The sequence below is a fragment of the Artibeus jamaicensis genome, unplaced genomic scaffold (genome assembly GCF_021234435.1).
Source record: "Artibeus jamaicensis isolate MK-2021 breed Jamaican fruit bat unplaced genomic scaffold, CSHL_Jam_final contig_233, whole genome shotgun sequence".
NCBI classification, from domain to species: Eukaryota; Metazoa; Chordata; class Mammalia; order Chiroptera; family Phyllostomidae; genus Artibeus; species Artibeus jamaicensis.
This window is the reverse complement of record NW_026521486.1, coordinates 62,652,988-62,671,391: the sequence shown is the minus strand read 5'-3', so window position 1 is coordinate 62,671,391 and position 18,404 is coordinate 62,652,988. Positions and strand designations below refer to the sequence as shown.

Here is an 18,404-nt window from a genome sequence, read left to right as displayed (position 1 = left end):
AAAAAAAAAATTGATTATGCTACACCAATCCATTAAACTACTCTTTTCAAAGGGGATCCCTTCTACACACATTGAGTTTATTTTATAATTTATTGAAAATAATGATACATCAGACAAGGATTTAGTCTCCAAAATATATAAATAACTTACATGACTCAATACCAGGAAGACAAACGATCCAATCAAAAATTGGGCAAAGGCACTGATAGACATTTCTTCAAGGAGAACATACAGATGGCCCCTAAACATATGAAAAATGCTCAACGTCACTAGCCATCAGAACGGTATAAATGAAAACTACAATGAGATATCACCTCATACCTGCCAAAGTGGCCATCATTAATAAATAAACAAGTGCTGGCAAAGATGTGAAGAAAGGGGAACCCTAGTACACTGTTGGTGGAAATGCAGACTGGAGCAGCCACTATGGAAAAGAGTATGGAACTTTCTCAGAAATTTAAAAATGGAACTGCCTTTTGACCCAGGGGTTCCACTGTTGGGAATATATCCTAAGAATCCTAAAAAAACAATTCAAAAGAACCTATGCACCCCAATGTTAATAGCAGTGCTGTTTATAATAGCCAAGACTTAGAAACAACCTAAGTGCCCATCAGTAGAAGACTGGATAAAAAAGCTGTGGTACATTTCCACAATGGAACACTACACAGCACTAAAAAAGAAGGGATTCTTACCTTTTGCGACAATATGGATGGAACTGGAGACTAGTATGCTAAGTAAAATAAGCCAGTCATTGGACAACAAATACCATATGATCTCACCTATAAGTAGAATCTAGTGAACAAAATAAACTAATGAGCAAAATAGAACCAGAGGCATAGGAACATGGAACAGATTGACAGCTATAAGAGGGGAGGGAACAGATGGGGACTAGTTGAAAGAAGGTGAAGGGACTAGTCAAAGAGCATATATGAATGACCTATGGACTTGGACAATGGTGTGGGGATTGACTGGTGGAAGAGGATAGGCTGGATGGAGGGGGGCAAAAGGAGAAAAAAATGGGACAACTGTTATAGCATAAACAATACAATATTTAAATTAAAAAAGAAAATAAAGACTTTTAAAATAAGCATGCCTTATAAATGTTGCCATGAGATTAAAATTTTTAATTAAAACTATGGTATCTCTGTTACTGTTGCTAGGTAACAAACCACCTGAGACCTCAGTGGTGAACATGACCGTATCATCATGCTCTTGGATTCTTCGGGTCAGGGATTCAGATACAGCACAGCAGAGCTAACTTGCCTGCTCCATAGTTTCTGGGCCTTTAGCTTGTCATTGGCTGAGACCTCAGCTCAGCTGTCGACTAGAGTACTGTACAGGGCTTCTCCCTGTGGGCTAGTTTGGGCTTCCTCACAGTATGGCAGCTGGGTTCCAAAAGGAAGCATCCCCAGAGGACAAGATAAAGTGCATGGCATGGCATTGTATGATCTAGCGTCCGAAGTCACATAGTCACTTTTGCTACCCTCTATTGATTAAAGTCTGCCCCGATTTAAGGGGCGGGAACGTAGACCCAATCACTGCATGGGAGGGGTGTCGAGGTCACAGTGTAGTAAGAACATGTAGAATGGGAGGTGAGGTGGGGTCCAGCTTTGGAAAATGTGCCTCCCCTTTTACCTGGGTCGTCTCTTTCCTTCACCCCTATTGTTTTCATCCTGCTCGATTTTGATTCCACCTCCAGTACTTTCTCCTTTGTGTGGGGTCCTCAATGTGGAAAGGAGCCCTGGCCAGGTCACACAGAAAACTGCACAGGGGCATTCAGGCCTGGCCGCCTGCCTCTGGCCCCCACTGGCTTTTGCACTGGGCAGTTTCAGCCGCTCCCTGGTGAGAAGACTATCGGGTTCCCTCCTCTCATGTCTATCAGACACCTCTTTGCTTCTCTCTGGTTTTTTCCTCCACAGACATTGATACACCAACTTGAAATTTGGAGTTTGTGAGCTATGTTGTCTCCTAGTTTTGTGTAAATGTTGTCCCTAGGGTTTTGACTATCTAGTCACCCTGTTTTTAGGGAGGAATTTGGGAAGAAACAGTTGCGTTGCCACTACCACCACCATTTACCAGAATTTACTCAGAGTGGTCTTTTAAAAATGTCAATCAGACCATGCTATTGCTGATTAAACCCCTCCAGCGACATCCCGAATAAAATGCAAACATCTTACCTTGTGCAGTCAGCGCATCAGGATTTCACGCCCTTTCCTGCCCCATCTGCCACTCCTCCTATATGAGAGCCTGTGCTCCTGCCACACGACTCTTCTTTCTGTTCCTTGACTAGTTTGCTCTAGGGCCTTCCAGCTGGCCTGGCATGTGCTTTCGGAATGTAGTCACATGGTCGACTGCTTCTTGCTGCACAGATATCTGTTTAAATGTCATTCTTCAAACAGATTTGACCTTCCAGTTTGCAGTTGCTTCCCAGGCATTCTGCACCACATTGTTCTCTATTATTTTCACCACAGCACTCGGTGACATCATTTCTGTGTTTGTTGGGTGTCCCCCGTGACAGCCACTGTAATGCGAGAAATCCTGTCAGTCTCACTAAACACTGCATTCCCAGTGCCTGGCACACAGTATGTGCTTAATAAATGTTGGTAGGCTGAAGAAGAGAGGGGGAGGGGAAGGGAGGAAAGAGAGAGAACAAAGAAAGAAGGAAAGGAAGGAAGGGCAGGATGGATGGAGGGAGGGAAGAAGGGAGGGAAGCAGGGAGGGGGAAAAGGAAGGAATGAATGGCACTCCAGGGTTCCCGATTATATGATACTATCATTCTGATCTCTGAGCTGCTTTTTCCTGTGGTCCTCAGGTTACTGAAAAGCCTTCTCATTTCTAATAGTCTTTGATAAGGTAGACCTGTGAAGTCCATGAGGAATATGCCTTGAGTGGGGGTGCTTTTTGTTTCCACCGGTTCACAAATACTTAACAGAATTTCCTCCATAAAATGCAGTAAAGTGTAACTGAAAAATCTAAATGACCTCTTAATGTTTCTTTGAATACAGAACTAAAGTCATTTCTAAAGCCATTAAAATAAATTCAGCCACTAAAATAAATGCTACACTACATTGCACAAGCTTTTTATTTTCCAGAGGTTCTTATTATTCCCTTTGATGCTCTATGGTTTGTCAAATTGTGAAGTCCAGTTAATTTGAAAACCTGCCATATTGACCTGGAGTAAGAAAGACGACTGTTCTCAGGCTCCTTAAATCTGGTAACACACTCTCCTTGAAATTGTTGGGCTGGCCAAAAAGTTCATTTAGGTTTTTTTTTTCTGTAAGATGGCTCTAGTAGTGGTTGTCTTTAACTTCATATGGAACAATTTTGTTAGACTGTATTGTGACAGCTGTCACAACAGTGTGCATTTACAAAAAAAAAGTATCAAAAGTGGTGAATTTCTGTGCAGCCATTTTAATATTTAGGATGAAAGAAAATATACTACATTTTTGGCTTATTGTGCTTTAATATTTCAAGAAAGGTAAAATGCAAAAAAAAAGATTTGTGCAGTGTATGGAGAAGGTGCTGTGATTGATCAAATGTGTCAAAAGTGGTTTGTGAAGTTTTTTGGTACTATTGACGTTTTAGCCAAATAAGTCTTTGCTGTGGGGCTGTCTTATGCATGGGAAGATGTTTAGCAGCACCCCTGGCCTCTACCCACTGGAAGCCAACAGTGGGAGACAGCCAGCGTACTCAAAATATCCAAATCAATAAAGTTATTGGTGAAAATGAAAAATGTGTCCTTTATTTTACTGAAAAACTACTGGTAAATGGACTTTTTGGCCAACCCATTTTATGTTAACAAAGGCATTTTCTTCAAGCATAGTACTTCGTCCTCATGGACAGGTGTTCTGGTTTCTTCCTCCTCTTTTCTATGAATTCCTTCGTTTTGGGAGATGTGGCTGCAGAGCCACATGGTCACCTGCTCTCCTCTCAACATCACTTTCAGTAGAGCTCTGTTTCATGTTCCCAAACCGATGCCCATTAGTTGTGAGGTCAGTTCAGATCCTGCCTGCATGTCTCGGACTGCTTTGGTACACAGTCCACACCTTTCCATCATTATGTGTGTGTGTGTGTATGTATGTGTGTGTGTATTTAATATATGTTATTGATTATGCTATTACAGTTGCCCCATTTCCCCCTTCATTCCTCTCTACCCTGCACACCCCCTCCCACCCACATTCCCCCCCTTTAGTTCATGTCCATGTGTCTCAAGTTCTTTAGCTTCTACATTTCCCATACTATTCTTGCCCTCCCCCTGTCTATTTTCTACCTACCATTATGCTGCTTATTCTCTGTACCTTTTCCCCCTCTCTCCTCCTCCCACTCCCCTGTTGCTAACCCTCCATGTGATCTCCATTTCTGTGATTCTGTTCCTCTTCTAGTTGTTTACCTAGTTTACTTTTGTTTTAGGTGTGTGTGGTTGTTAATAATTGTGAGTACGCTGTCATTTTACTATACATGTTTTTTATCTTCTTTTTCTTAGATAAGTCTCTTTAACATTTCATATAATAAGGGCTTGGTGATGATGAACTCCTTGAATTTGACCTGATCTGAGAAGCACTTTATCTGCCCTTCCATTCTAAATGAAAACTTTGCTGAATAGGGCAATCTTGGATGTAGGTCCTTGCATTTCATGACTTGGAATACTTCTTTTTAGCCCCTTCTTGACTGCCAGGTCTCTTTTGAGAAATCAGCTGACAGTCTGATGGGAACTCCTTTGTAGATGACTGTCCCCTTATCTCCTGCTGCTTCTAGAATTCTCTCCTTCATTTTAACCTTGGCTAATGTAATCATGATGTGCCTTGGTGTGTTCCTCCTTGGGTCCACCTTCTTTGGGACTCTCAGAGCTTCCTGGACTTACTAGAAGTCTGTTACCTTTGCCAGATTGGGGAAGTTTACTTTATTATTTGTTCAAATAAGTTTTCCACTTGTTGCTCTTCTTCTTCCCCTTCTGGTGCACTATAATTCGGACGTTGGAACAGTTAAAGATGTCCTGGAGGTTCCTAAGCCTCTCCTCATCTTTTTGAATTCTTTTTTGTTCATTCTTTTCTGTTTAGTTGTTTCTTTCTTCCTTCTGGTCCACTCCATTGATTTGAGTCCCAGTTCCCTTTTCATCACTATTGGTTCCCTGTGCATTTTCCTTTATTTCACTTAGTGTAACCTTCATTTTTTTCATGTAATTTGTGACCAAAATCAACCAGTTCTGTGAGCATCCTGATCACCAGTGTTTTGAACTGTGCATTTGATAGGTTGGCTGTAGGTGGCTTAGATGTATTGGCTCGGGGGCTTTGATCTATTCTTTCGTTTGAGCCATTTTTTTGGGGGGGGGGGTCTTGTCACAACTGTTACCTAGTGAGGGGCGGAGCCTTAGATGTTCACCAGGGTGGGGCAACCCAGTTGCTTGGTTGTGATGCTGTATGTGGGGGCGGGGTCAGAGAGGGAAGAATGGCTCTTGCTCTGCTTTCTCTTGGATTTCAGTCCCCTCTGCTGCTTTCCACAAGCAAATTGGGCCCTTCTGGTGTTGGTTCCTGGGTGGGTGGGCTTGTGTATGTTCTAGGACTCTGTGGCTCTCCAACAAATTCTTCTATGAGGCTGGGAGTCTCTCCCAGCACCTCAACCCCGACTAGTGTTTTTAATTGGTGCTTTTAGGCTTTATTTCCCAGCACTGGGGCCCTGGGTTGTGCAGTCTGTCTCACTGCCCATTTTTGCCTGGTTTATCTGCACACGAATGTGTGACTGTTGTCAGCCAGTGGCCTTGCTCGCCCCACTGCATCTGTCCTTTGCCGCCCTGTGTGGGGCCTGCCAGCCACCACTTTTTCCTGCCAGGATCCCTCTCCAGAGGCTGCTGACTCTGCCCTTCTTACCAGTCTGGAAGAATGGTTGTCGGACTTCCATACAGTTCAATTTTCTGTCAGATCTGGTTGCTTTTTTAGTTCTAAATTTTTGTTGTCCTTAATTTTGGTTGTGTGAGGAGGCGCAGTGTATCTACCTACGCCTCTATCTTGGCCGAAAGTCGCTTTCCATCATTTTTTATTTCCTTTGTCTCTACTGAAATTTTCACTGTGGAGCAATGAAATGGCTCCTACTGAATACTACGAAACTACATGAGAAATATGGTCCCTACCCTGCACTTAAAATGCAACCCTTTGTTCCATCATTTATCCTCTGCCTATGTTATTTTGCTTATGTTTGCCTTTTTTATTGGGTGTCTTTCTTCTCTTTCTCCATAAGTAATACAATCTGCATAAGCATGCACAAAAATGATACTGTTCCATAGCTTGGCAATAGGGCACATGGTTTCATAGCAGCCTTATGAACTATTTTCTCTCAAAAACAATTCCAGCATTCGTTATTTTATAGTACACCTTTGTATACCAAGCACCTTTATCTCATTTGATTTCCACCATAGTCCTGATCATATCCCTACTTCACCAGCAAAGGAAACTAAGGCTCAGAGGAGTTAAGGGAAAGCAAAGTCAGTTGTTACTCCAAGTCTGTCTGTCTAGTTCAGTCTCTTTACTATTCTTGGTAATAAATGCATGTGTGTGTGAATATCTATCAAGTTTTTTGGACAGAGTGCAGCACTGTCTAATAGAAATATAATATGAGCCACAACCAAAAGTCACGTATCTTATTTTTTATTTATTATAGCCTCACATTTCTGAGAGTCAGAAGAAATAGGTGAAACTAAATTGAATGATACATTTCATTAAACCAGTATATCTGAAGTAGTATCATTTCAATATACAGTCAATATGAAATTTGTTAATGAGCTATTTTACACTCTGTGTTTTGTACAATTCTTCAAAATCCAGCTTGTATTTTATACTTACAATAGGCTTTGATGTGGAGTAGCCATTTTTCAAGTGCTCATTAGCTAATAGTGGCTGGGGGTTTCTGCCCTCTGTTGTACAGAAGGGAAGAGGGGAAAGGAAAGTAAAATATACAAGAAAGGTGTGAAATAGACTCCCCACACTTCTAATCCTCAGCTTCTCAGTCTTTATTCTCAGGGTCAGACGGAGTTTTTTATGTACTTTTCAGAGTTATTTTATTCATCTGGCATATTTTTCTTAATTTAAAAATACAAATAGAGGCACATTATAATCCTTTTGTGTTTTAGTGCTTTATTTTTTTTTTGCTTAAGACTATATCTTGGAGGTCATTCTTTAGTTTAATGGAAGTGTGTGTGTATGTATGCATGCATGTGTGCATTTTGTTTGTGTGTTACATGTGTATACGGTTGTGTTCAATTAGATCAATAAATATTTATCAACAACCTAGTCAATGCCACACACTTTGCTAGCTACTTGAATTGTATCAGTGAATGAAACTGAGAAAATGCCCCTACCTTTGGATTTTACATTTTACAGGAGAAAGGTAGATAGTAAATACCAAAGTAAATACATTATATAGTATTTAGAACACATTATATAGTGTGTTAGAAGGTCATAAGCACTGTTTTGAAAAAGGAGGAATTGTTTAGGGGAACAGGAGTTTCCATTTGAAATAGAGTGCCCAGGGTAGACCTCACTGAGACGGTGAGACACGCTCAATGCATTGAAGGAGGCCGCAGGCTACACCTGGGTGTGGGGTGTTCTAAACAGGGGGAGTGCAGGGCAGAAGCCCAAGGTGGGAGGTGCTTGGCACGTCTGAGGAGCCATGAGGAGGCCAGTGTGTCTGGAGTGAAGTGAGAGGGGAGCGTAGGAGTGCGTGCGGTCAGATTGGAGAGGATGGTGGGTCATGTTAGCTTTGTGGCCAGGCTGCCGTGACCACTGGGTCACTTGCCCTGAGCATAAGGAGTTCTGTCACATTGTCATTAGCGGCCACAAAGCATTCCAATATATGGATGTATCATGATTTATTTACCAGTCTCCCATTCAGAGAGACACTTAAGTTGTTCTGACCTGTTTTATATTCTAAATGACACAATATATATCCTTGAAGCTACATGTTTTTGCTTATGTGTGTGAATTTACATGCAGACTAAATTTTCAGCAATGGAATAATTATAAGAATGCTAATTTTTAATTTCCTAGATGTTGCCAAATGGTTCTCTCAAAAGGTTGTACAAATTTAGACTCTCGTCCCCAATATATGACAGTGTTTGTTTTCCTATTATTAGAACAGTTAATCAGTAATTTTTTCTTTGACAATTCTATAAGTAAAAGTGTTCTTGTATTAGCATAATTTTCCAAAATGCCCTCTTTCTGTCTAAATAAAATAATAAAGTAGATTTTGTTCTACTTTTTTGCCTTCTCCAGGCCTCCAAAGTGCTCCACACTTTATATCCATTTTAACAAATACTGCTCTGTATTCTAATTGTTTCTTCTCAAAAGCATGGCTGACCTCTCACTTTTGATACCCTCCCCCAACGATAATTCTGCTAAATGCACAGTGAGCTGTTACCGTGCCTTTGGTGATGAATGCATGAATGACGCAATTCTGTTTGAACTATGCTATATAATTGTGTTATCGATTTAACAATTAACATGACAGCAATATCTGTCAGTGGAACTCTTTGCTTTATTGGATTACATGTTTTTGAACAGGAATGTATTCTGTCTGCAGTATTCAGAATGGAAATAGTCCATTTGTTATCTTATTTCTCATCCCTAAAGTAAGCATCTCTTTAAATATACAAAACCTGAGTAGGGCTGAATTGGATGCCTATGTAGGTGATAGTACGTACAGTTCAGCCAGATTCCTGTAGCTCTGCCTGCTTCTATCTGGTTCACCCTCTCGAAACTGGGCAGCAGTTTCTGGTCTGTGGCTGTGGGCGTCTGGCTGCTGAGGTCATTAGGCCAATGGCTATGCAATCACTTCATTTTGAGACTCTTGAAAATCTGATTAGAAAATGGATTTGGACAAAGGAGTGTGAGTTGGGTCAGGAAGATGAGCAGCTTTGCCCCGACTGGGTTTCCCTGTACAGTTGGGTCCCTGGAGACATCAACAAATGCCCTGTGTTGGAAATGCTATACTGAATCTCCCTCCTCCATGCACATAAGTGTACTAAGGGTTCTGAGAAATCCTGTGCTAAAGAAAACTCCTTATCTCAGTGTTTGCCAAATTCATCTGACCACAGAAAACTATTTTTTTCCTAGTAATAACTATCAATATATCATAGGACACCAGTTTTCCACAGAGTAGATTTGGAAAAAACAAGATCAATTGTTTTTCTCTGTTTTTATTTTGTACTAGTAGAGGCAATTATTTACATTTATAAATAATTATTGTATATATATGTAATTATATATGGGATTGGCAAAAGTAGGTTTACAGTAGTGAGCACATGAAACACAGTTAAGAATGTTAGGAAAGCTGTTGTAGTGGTCATAACCTGCATGTCTTTTTCTTTTTTTTTAATAGGTATTTTTTTAAGATTTTACTTATTTACTTTTAGACAGAGGGTCAGGGAGGGAGAAAGAGAGGGAGAGAAACATGAATATGTGGTTGCCTCTCATGCGCCCCCTACTGGGGACCTGGCCCACAACCCAGGCACATGCTCTGACTGGGAATCAAACTGGCGACCCTTTGGTTTGCAGGCCGATACTCAGTCTACTGAGCCACACCAGCTAGGGCCCTGCATGTTTTTCCATATGAACAACTATAAGCCCAGCTTTGACCACCCCTGTATATATCAAGTTCCTAGCATGCATCCCTTAAATGAAGAGTTGATATCTGGTATGGGCTGGTTTGTAGCCCATTGACCACAGGAAGAGGCCACAGAGGAATTAAACATTTTAATCTAGAGGTCTGTTTTTTTTAATAGACTATACCCTAGGACTAATTAGAAGCATTAAAGCTAACCTGGAAATTTAAACACAGGTTTAAGCCTAAAAATTGATGTATAAAGTGATGGTTTTAAAAAATAAGACTAGATAGCAGTTTCCCCTACCTAAATAACATTTTCAGATGCCTGAAATGTTGTCGGAGGGAACGCTTCTAAATCTTCTATTTGTATTGTCAAAGATGCTCTTGCGAGGATTTTCAATTATTGAGATTTTCCTTAGCAGGCACTGAGAACTTTACCCTGTGCATAGAAATGAAGGGCTCCTCCCCTGCTTTTGTTATGGCTTGTTTTCAGGCATCTCTGATGCACTCCCCTTGCTTCTTTCTCATCTCGTTTCTCTCTCTTCCCTCTCTGTGCTCCTTAAAAACATCCACTGGGCTGGCAATTAGGGCTGAGCACAGATGCATCCTTTAATTTAATTTTGTGTTCCATCATTTGAAACATGACCCAGTGCGTGCTGCTTCTGGCCTTTAGAGTGCTGGGAAATCAATATGTAAATTTACCTCTGTCTTCTCGGATCTTCTCTGAGAGAGAGTGCCAGCACCTCCACCCTGCTTTGTGAATGAGTTGTGTTCCCAAGTATATTAGTAAATTGACTCTTTGGAACTTTGAACACTCTCCTTTCCCTCCTACTGAAAAATGTTGTTCATGGTTATGATTCCAGATCATCCCTTTAAAGCCCGTCAACCCGGAGCATATCTAAACTGTGCTACAAATAGTTAATTCATAGAGATTACAATGGTACAGATGTACTTCCGGTGGAAGAGAAATAACAGTCCCACTCTGTTCTGCTGGGGCGGTACTTCCAATAACGCAGCAGATGGTTGCATTCCCCGATAGTATCCAGATCTCATCGGTGACTAATGTTCAGCTTGTGGTAAAGTGAAACCTCCAAGGTGTTTTCTGCATCCAATGCTCTAAGGTTAAGGCTGCAGCTCCCCACTTTTTATACCTGTGCAGTTCAAATGTTTTATGTTGGTGAAAGTTATATCCCTGTTACATTCCATCTCATTTGAGTTTGTCTCATTATTCATGCAAGCAGAGCACTTTATGAATCTTCATTTAGTCCTCATTCACTACCTTAGTTTTAACTCAGTCATGTCACTTTGTATTGGTTTGATTGAGTTTCTGTGCCTTTATACAAATGGTGCATGTAAATGCAGGGCATGGCACCTTCACCAGTTTCAGTGTTCCCAGCCTTTTCATTAGAAAACATGATCTCTGTGGAGCATCCCTCAAATTTGGGATGAGCTAATGATCATCATAGTCTCCGTTTTGATGGATGACAAAATAGAAGCAACAATGTGAGTAAACAATGACTTTGAACCACACTCAGTGCATCTAGTTTTGTCCTTTTTCTACTACACGACAACATTGCACTGAATTTATTGTTAAATATACTGGTTTTACATAAACACACACACACACACACACACACCCCTCAAGGGAACTGCAGGCGTTCCTTCTCTTAAATCTCAGTGTACCAGCTCTCCAACTCTTCCTGGAAGTCTTTGTTCACTTGGTCTCAAAGTTCTGTTTTCCCAGCTGCATGTGTTGGGGAGTCTTGTGTCCTGTGGCTTTCTGGGTCCCCTCCCAGTCCTCATGCTCAAAGCTGTGGCTGCCAGTCTGTGTGCTGACCCCACCTGAGTCTTCGCTACAGATCTTGAAGCCCACTTTGCTACAGTGGGCTTCAAGAGGCCACCAAAATGGGAAAAGCTCTTTTCCTCCCATTTATGCTATTTTGCCATGTATAATGTGCACTTTTTGCCCAAGTTTTTGAGGAAAAAATAAGGATGCACATTGTACATGGGTAGTACTAATCTGTATCTATATAAATCTTTTTAATTCTCTTATTTATGCCTATGCATTAACAGTGTAACTCTACAAAGCAATGACAGCATACATATACAAAATAATATCCTGGAATATAGTAATTGGTTTTGTTCTAAATGTAAATAAATAAAAAACTGGGTTAAAAAATAAAATGAGAGATTTTTTTCCTGAAAGTTTGGGCCAAAGAGGTGGTGCGCATTATTCACGGCAGAATATGGTGCTTTGTTACATGGACCTTGTCTGTGCTCCCCAAAGCTGAAAGATCTTTCAAAAAGCCGTGGTTTTCTATCTCCAGTCCCCAGAGATCTGTCACGAGCCTATGGGGTAGAGGTGACACCCACTAATGACTCAGAATCAGGCTCTGCTCCAACCTGATGCCATTATCCTTCTTGTGGCAGCAGGCTTTTCTCTTAGAATGTATTATTCCCCTGGTGGTTTCTCACTCCCGTCTTAAAGACATACCCCATTAGCCCTTCAGACCGCACAGCTGTGATGGAAGCGTGGAGCCACCAGGATTTATGCTTTTGATCTTGGACCCCATCAATAAAATGTCCTTTGTGTCATTTTCAGTAATGTTCCAAAGGGTTTGGCTTATTCGGGGATTCAGCTCCCTATACTCTATCTACTCTAGGGTCACCCTTTAGTATTCTTCCTTGATTGTGTCCCAATTCTTCCATGCTGTATTAATTTCTTATTTATTTTATGTGTCACTTATATGTGTGGGTCCTGTTTTAATAAGCTGAAGACCCTTCTTTCAGCGTGGCACTTGCAGTGTGCCTCCGTGGACTGGCCTCTGTAGTAGCTCCAAGACTTGGCTGTGCGGCCCAAACCCTGAGCACTTGGGCTTTTCCTGAGCTAGTGAAGTAATTTTGCTTGTTTGCTGCAGGCTTAACAGACTTACTTTTCCCCCAAACCAATAGGCAGTTCTCAGGCCTTGGGATGACTGTTGTGCACAGTAGCCCCTGTAAATGCCAGGCCAGTTGTGTGACCCTCAAAACAAATTTGAGTGAGTCTCAGAATTAATCTGTTCTTTGGGGCCAGTCTCACCTGGGATTGGCCGTGTACAAAAGCTCTTTAGACCAAAATGAACCCCAAGTTTAATTCAGCTTTAATGTATACTCCACAGATCTGTAGCGACAGATGAGCAGGCCTACTTTCTAATGTACTCTATGGTCGGGGTAGGAGTGGCTGTGTCTGTATGTGCAAGATCTCATGTGCGTGTGGCCCAACATATACATTTAAATAAGTTGAAACTTAATGGGGCGTTGTATTACATTTGCGTATCAGGTCAGAAAAATGTAATAATGAGAATAAAAGTATCATCATTAAAAAGGAATTTTCTTTAAATAAGCGTTTTCTGAATTGAATGGAAGATTAGAATTCCATCAGATGAAATGGCCTGTGGTGTTAAGTCTTTGGCATGTCTCTGAATAATAAACCACAGAACATAGGCCGGCTGCTGTTTTTATTAGGGGTTAAACTGATAATGTTTAAGTTGGGGCTGCTGGTACCATGAGATGGGGAATATGGCTTGTTATATATGTAAATATAAAGGGAGAAAATCCATAATAAAGTTAAAGCAGACCCCTGACCCATCAGCTCATCTGTGGAGCTCTGTGGCCCACACAGCCCTCAGTCCCTTCTCTCCTCTGGTCATCTTCCGTCACCTTGCCTCGGCTCCCCAGGGGCGGGATTGGGACTCAGCCTCAGGACTTTACCACCAGCAGGCTATTTGCCTTTCTAGTCTGGCTAACTGGTTGCTTCATCAAATGTAAAGCCTAAGTCCCCTCCCTTCTTCCCTCCTTCCCTCCCTCCCTCCCTCCCTCCCTCCCTCCCTCCCTTCTTCTCTTTGGGAAACATAACTTTCACAGAATAAACTTGGACCTGACCCAGCTATAAAAAATAAATTTTATAGTACTTCTGTTAATGAACTTCATACCAAATCAAACTCTTCATCTGTGTACTCTTAAATTTGAGATGCCCTGAGCAATAACAGTCTGAATGTGAAGTGTGACGGACCTAAAGGACTGCTTTTCCTGTTGTTCATTTGGTTAGTCGTTTGTTTATTCATTTATTCCATTCTTTACTCAGCATTTGCTGAGTGTGCAATGTGTCATAATAAAAACCAAAGCTCACATTTATCAAACACTTACTGGGTGCTGGGCACTGGGCTAAGTGCTTTATGTGCTTTAGTTCATTTCAGCAGTCCCACACGTTAGCCATTATTATTACCTCCATGTCATAGGCAAGGAGATGGAAGCATCCCCAAGGTCACCAGCTTGTGAGTGGCAGATTTGGAATACAGTTCCATCACAGCTCCAAGACCCATCTTTCAATGAAATTACTAGAATCATTTTCCATTATAAACAATTAAACTATTATCCAACACCCATGTTCCTCATCAGTTAAAACTAAGTGTCTGCAAGGTGGGATGGGAAAGGAAGTATCCTCCTTTCCTAATACCCTGTTATTATTTGTGATCTCAGGAGTGGTCGCAGAGATAGGAATGGGTGCAGCCAGGAAGATTTAATGAGATATTACAAAAAAGTACCACTGGTTGTTATAGTGAACTTGGCAGAACGAGAGCTTTTTAAAAATCTTACATTCAGAGGAATTGCAGCAATAAGAAAGATAATGGAAAGTACATGCTCGGTACACTAAAGCCTTTTCTCTATGACGGAGCTGAATTCTTAGACACTGTGTCTTGAGAATGGCACCTGTGACTTTGACTTCTGCTCCACAGAAAAATGCAATGAGGAAGCCTCACCACAGGGAATTTACTTGCTGCCACTTCTCAGATTGGGGCCTGGCGGCCCTTCATTTCCCAGTCACCTTGGTCACTAGGGGTGAACTGTTTCTTACGCACACAGAAAGAGGAAGTGAAGAAGTGGTTCTCATACTTCATTGAACATTATCACAAGGGAGGGGTTGTAAAGTAAAGTTTAGGAGGCCTCTTCTGTAGTTCAGGTCCGGTCTAGCACACCCGGAGCAGGGCCTAGGAATCTGCATTTTCAGTAGGCACATCAGGGATTCTGATGGCAGTGGAAAGGCTAAGGTAAAAGAATATGTCTAGTCAGCGGACCATTCATGCTGCTGAATACATTTAATCGAGGCAGTGGTCCTCACAGTGTGGTCCCAGGACGGCAGTGTCACCTGGGCACTTGTCAGGAATGCCAGTTCAGACCCAGTGAGAAAGTCTGGGAGTGGGGGCCAGCAATGTGTGTTTTAGCACGGGTTCCAGGGAGTTCTCAGGCACACTCAAGAGCAAGAGCACTGGATTCAGGGAAGCCAGGTGCTGTTGCAGAATCCCACACGATTGGTTCTCAGACACAGACACACATTTGTTTTGCCCAGAGATTCAAATGATTTGGACTGGGATGTCGACTGGGTACTGGGATTTGTCCAAAGGTACACAGGCTGCGTTAACATGCAGTAAAGTTTAAGAACCATGTACCTCTCACTCTGGTTACCTGAGTTTTTATTTTTTTCTCACTCTTAAATGTGAAGACTCTTTAATACAAGCATTGTCTTTGTCCCCAGTCACCAATAATAAAACACCATTGTATCAAAAAAAATATATTAAAAAGGCCAAGTGTGAGTATGTATCAACAGTATCTAGCTGACATATTTATTTTCCATAATATACCCTTACACTAGAACCTGAGCATGGGAAAGATAAATAACTTCCTCCAAGCCATGGGGAAAACCAGAGGTGACAGTGAAATGAGAACAAATTGTACCTGCCTTCATTCCCTCAGCCTTCTGGGTCTGGGTCCACTGGGCCACACAAATCCTGTATTACTAACTTTCTCAGTTCCCTCGGGTGCATTATCCCCTGTGCTGTCAGATTCTCATCTTTATTACCATGGAAGCAGTTGGCGAGGTTGCAAGCCCCAACCAACGAGCTCTACAACATTCCCAGCTGCATGTGGCTGTGTGTGAGTGTGCATTTGTAGGCTTCAATGATTGGTGATAATAAAAACTGTAGTTTGGGGGAGTGGGTGCCTGCTACACTGAGGTTGTATCAACTATTCATTTCAGTGAAGTTCATCAGAAGAAGTGCCAGCACTTTGCAAATGGCTTTCCCCAACGGAAGACGGCCTTTCCTAGTTTTCTCAGTGCGGCTCCTCCAAGAATGAGTAGGCAGTATCAGTGTGCCGCCCCACCTCCCCCTTCAGTAAAATATATAGCAAATAGAGCATTTAATCAATGTCACTGCATGTATAGTTCTGTGACGCCAGCATTTCTCAAAGTGCCTCTTCAAGGACGTAGAAGTTATTACTCATTGCTGAAGCAAATTGATTCTTCCTTTCATAAGCTTGCAAGATACAAACACCTGACAGGAATTGTGTTGATTCTGAACCTTCCTTTCACAAAGCCTGTGGTGGTTTTAACGAGGCACGTCACCAGTGCGTCATCGGGCCTCAACATGTTTCCAAAGGAGAGAAACTCAAGGCTGTCATCCTGCTATAAGACATTCCCTCGCCATGGCACCAGGGCTCGTGTGTTACAACTCTGGTGGCTGAAGCTGAGGAGAGGCAAGCCGACATCCTGGCAGGGCTGCTCATCTCAGTTGACTCATGTATCACTTTATGTGCTTGTCTTTTGCTTCAATGATTAAATAATTTTCACTCGTGATAGTTGCAATTTTTCAGCCTACCATGAGAAATCATGCCTAGTAGCCTATTAATCCTGCCAAAGATCAGTTACACTGCTTAAAGATTATATTTATATATATATGTATGTATATACACACACTTTTAAATGTAGAGACTGATGCTTGCTGGAAGGGCAAAAATTATGGTATATAGCATTCTTCTTCACATCTACTGATGGATTAGATATATCAGAAAACTCTAATGCCTTTAATCCTATTGCACACCTTTCAGTTGACAGAATTCTTTAAACATCTAAGCATAGAAGAGATAAATAATGAAAGTAATTTTGTCTGATTTTTTTTCCTCTTTCTAAGTCTCTTATCTTTAGATGCTGCTTCTGAGGATTCCTTCTCACTTCTATCCCCCAGGTGATTGGCCTCTTCTGAGTCAGAGTGTTTTTAGAGATACCTGGTTGATGTGAAGTACTTTCAATGTACATGCAATTTGGAATTGAAAGATGCCTCTTTGTGACAATAAAAGTGTTTTAAACTGAATTTTTGAAGCAAATCGAACTAAAGCATTTATAGTCAAAAGCTGTACAATGGCTGTCTGAGATTGGAAGATGATTAGATTGGTAGCTGAGTTCAAGAAGATTAGATTTGTAGATGGCGTGATACAAGTGCTGGGAATAGTAAAGTGGCCAAGATACAGCATCTGCCCCCAAGGAGCTCACAGTCTGGTGCAGGGGGCAGAGATGCAAACTCAGAGTCAAAGCACATCAGGGTAAAAGCTCTAATGCAGGGGTATGTTGCATGTGCTAGTAAAAGTTCAAAGACGGGGGTAGTCAGCTCTGCCTGGAATGCTGGCCACCTTCTGGGAAGAGATGCCGTGTGCAGAAATCTGAAAAACCTTGTTGAGCTCTTATACAAAGTCCAAAGGGAGCCCCGGGGAACTGAGGCTGGTCTTGGAGAGGGCCACTGCCACTGACCCCCCAAGTGTCTCTGCTGCTTGCTGGTTGAGATACTCTATTCAAGACGTGGAGCTTTGGCCCTGTAGTACAAGGTTTTCATTTCATAAAAAGATACTTTTGATGGTGTGGATATTTCATCAGTCATTTACATCTCCGTGTGGATGAGCTTCAGGAGTTTTTTTCTGAGTATATTTTCATAGTTCAAGGGAAAAACCAGAGCCTCAGTGTAGTGAGTCCTGGAGGGGAATGGAGAGGGGCTCAGGAAGGTGGACAGTGGTACATGCGAACATTCTTGGGCGGTCGGAGTCCTGAAGGGGATGATGCTCATACGCTTCTTTCTTGGGGCTGTCCTAACCCCGCAGTCATTTCTCCTCCTTGCTCAGTTTTCTCCTCCACTCCCCCCACCTCCCCTTTTCTCTCTGCCTGTCTCTTCTCTCAAATCCAATGCATAATTCTTTCTCTGAAACTGACTGTGGGTGAGTTTTCATACCATTTATAAAATTAAAAACTGCCTCAGCTTCACGTATCAGGAGCTTCCTACTCAATATAAAACATACATATTATTCATTTCTAGTGTGTTGTCACTAAGGCAATGTGAAGGAATGTTCTCACGTGCAGCAGAGAAGCCAGATGAGGGGAGGAGTATGACCACCGGGAACGAGGATGAGAGCTCCCAGCCCACAGATGGGGAACAGCCACCTACTAAAACCTGTAGTATCACCCTCTTCATTTTACCCAATTTCTATTTTTTTTTAAAGAAAATAAACTATGGCATTACTCCTGACTGTTTCACTTGCATAGAATAACACTGCCAAGGAAGAAGTTCTTGGGTGACTAACAAAGAGCCATCTCAAAGACGTGTCATGAGCATGAACCAGCAGGAGGACCTTGGCAGCCAGGGCTCTGCGTTGACAAGATAGGCTTGAGGCGTTCAGACGACTGCTGGAAGTCTGTTCAAAAAGGATGGTTCCTGCGGTGGGTTGAACATTGCAGAACTCCATGGATTACTCCAAGGTCTTTTTCAACTTGGGATGATCGCACTGTGAAGTATAGAAGTGTCAAATCGCTATGTTGTGCATTTGAAGCAAATACAATATTGCATGTCAAGTATACTATAATAAGGAAGGAAGGGAAGGAGGGAGGGGTTTGAATCCATGACATACTATTACCAGATCAGATGAACAGGCTGTGACCAAGGGCCTGTTCCCTCAGG

General features: G+C 41.9%; 1 protein-coding gene and 1 long non-coding RNA gene across 8 annotated transcripts in view; one reads left to right on the top strand and one right to left on the bottom strand.

Moving 5' to 3' along the window:
* LOC128626830 (uncharacterized) overlaps positions 1-2,252 on the bottom strand; it is a 34,602-nt gene extending 32,350 nt beyond the window's left edge. Inside the window, exon 1 of one of the 2 annotated variants that reach the window (XR_008390906.1) lies at positions 2,178-2,252. This is a non-coding gene — a long non-coding RNA (uncharacterized LOC128626830). Of the gene's footprint in view, positions 1-150; positions 234-2,177 lie in introns of those variants that run through there. The other variant, XR_008390907.1, reaches the window with a different exon arrangement.
* Positions 1-18,404, top strand: part of GRIP1 (glutamate receptor interacting protein 1) — a 661,834-nt gene that overhangs the window by 287,091 nt on the left and 356,339 nt on the right. The gene's annotated exons all lie outside the window — the stretch shown is intronic.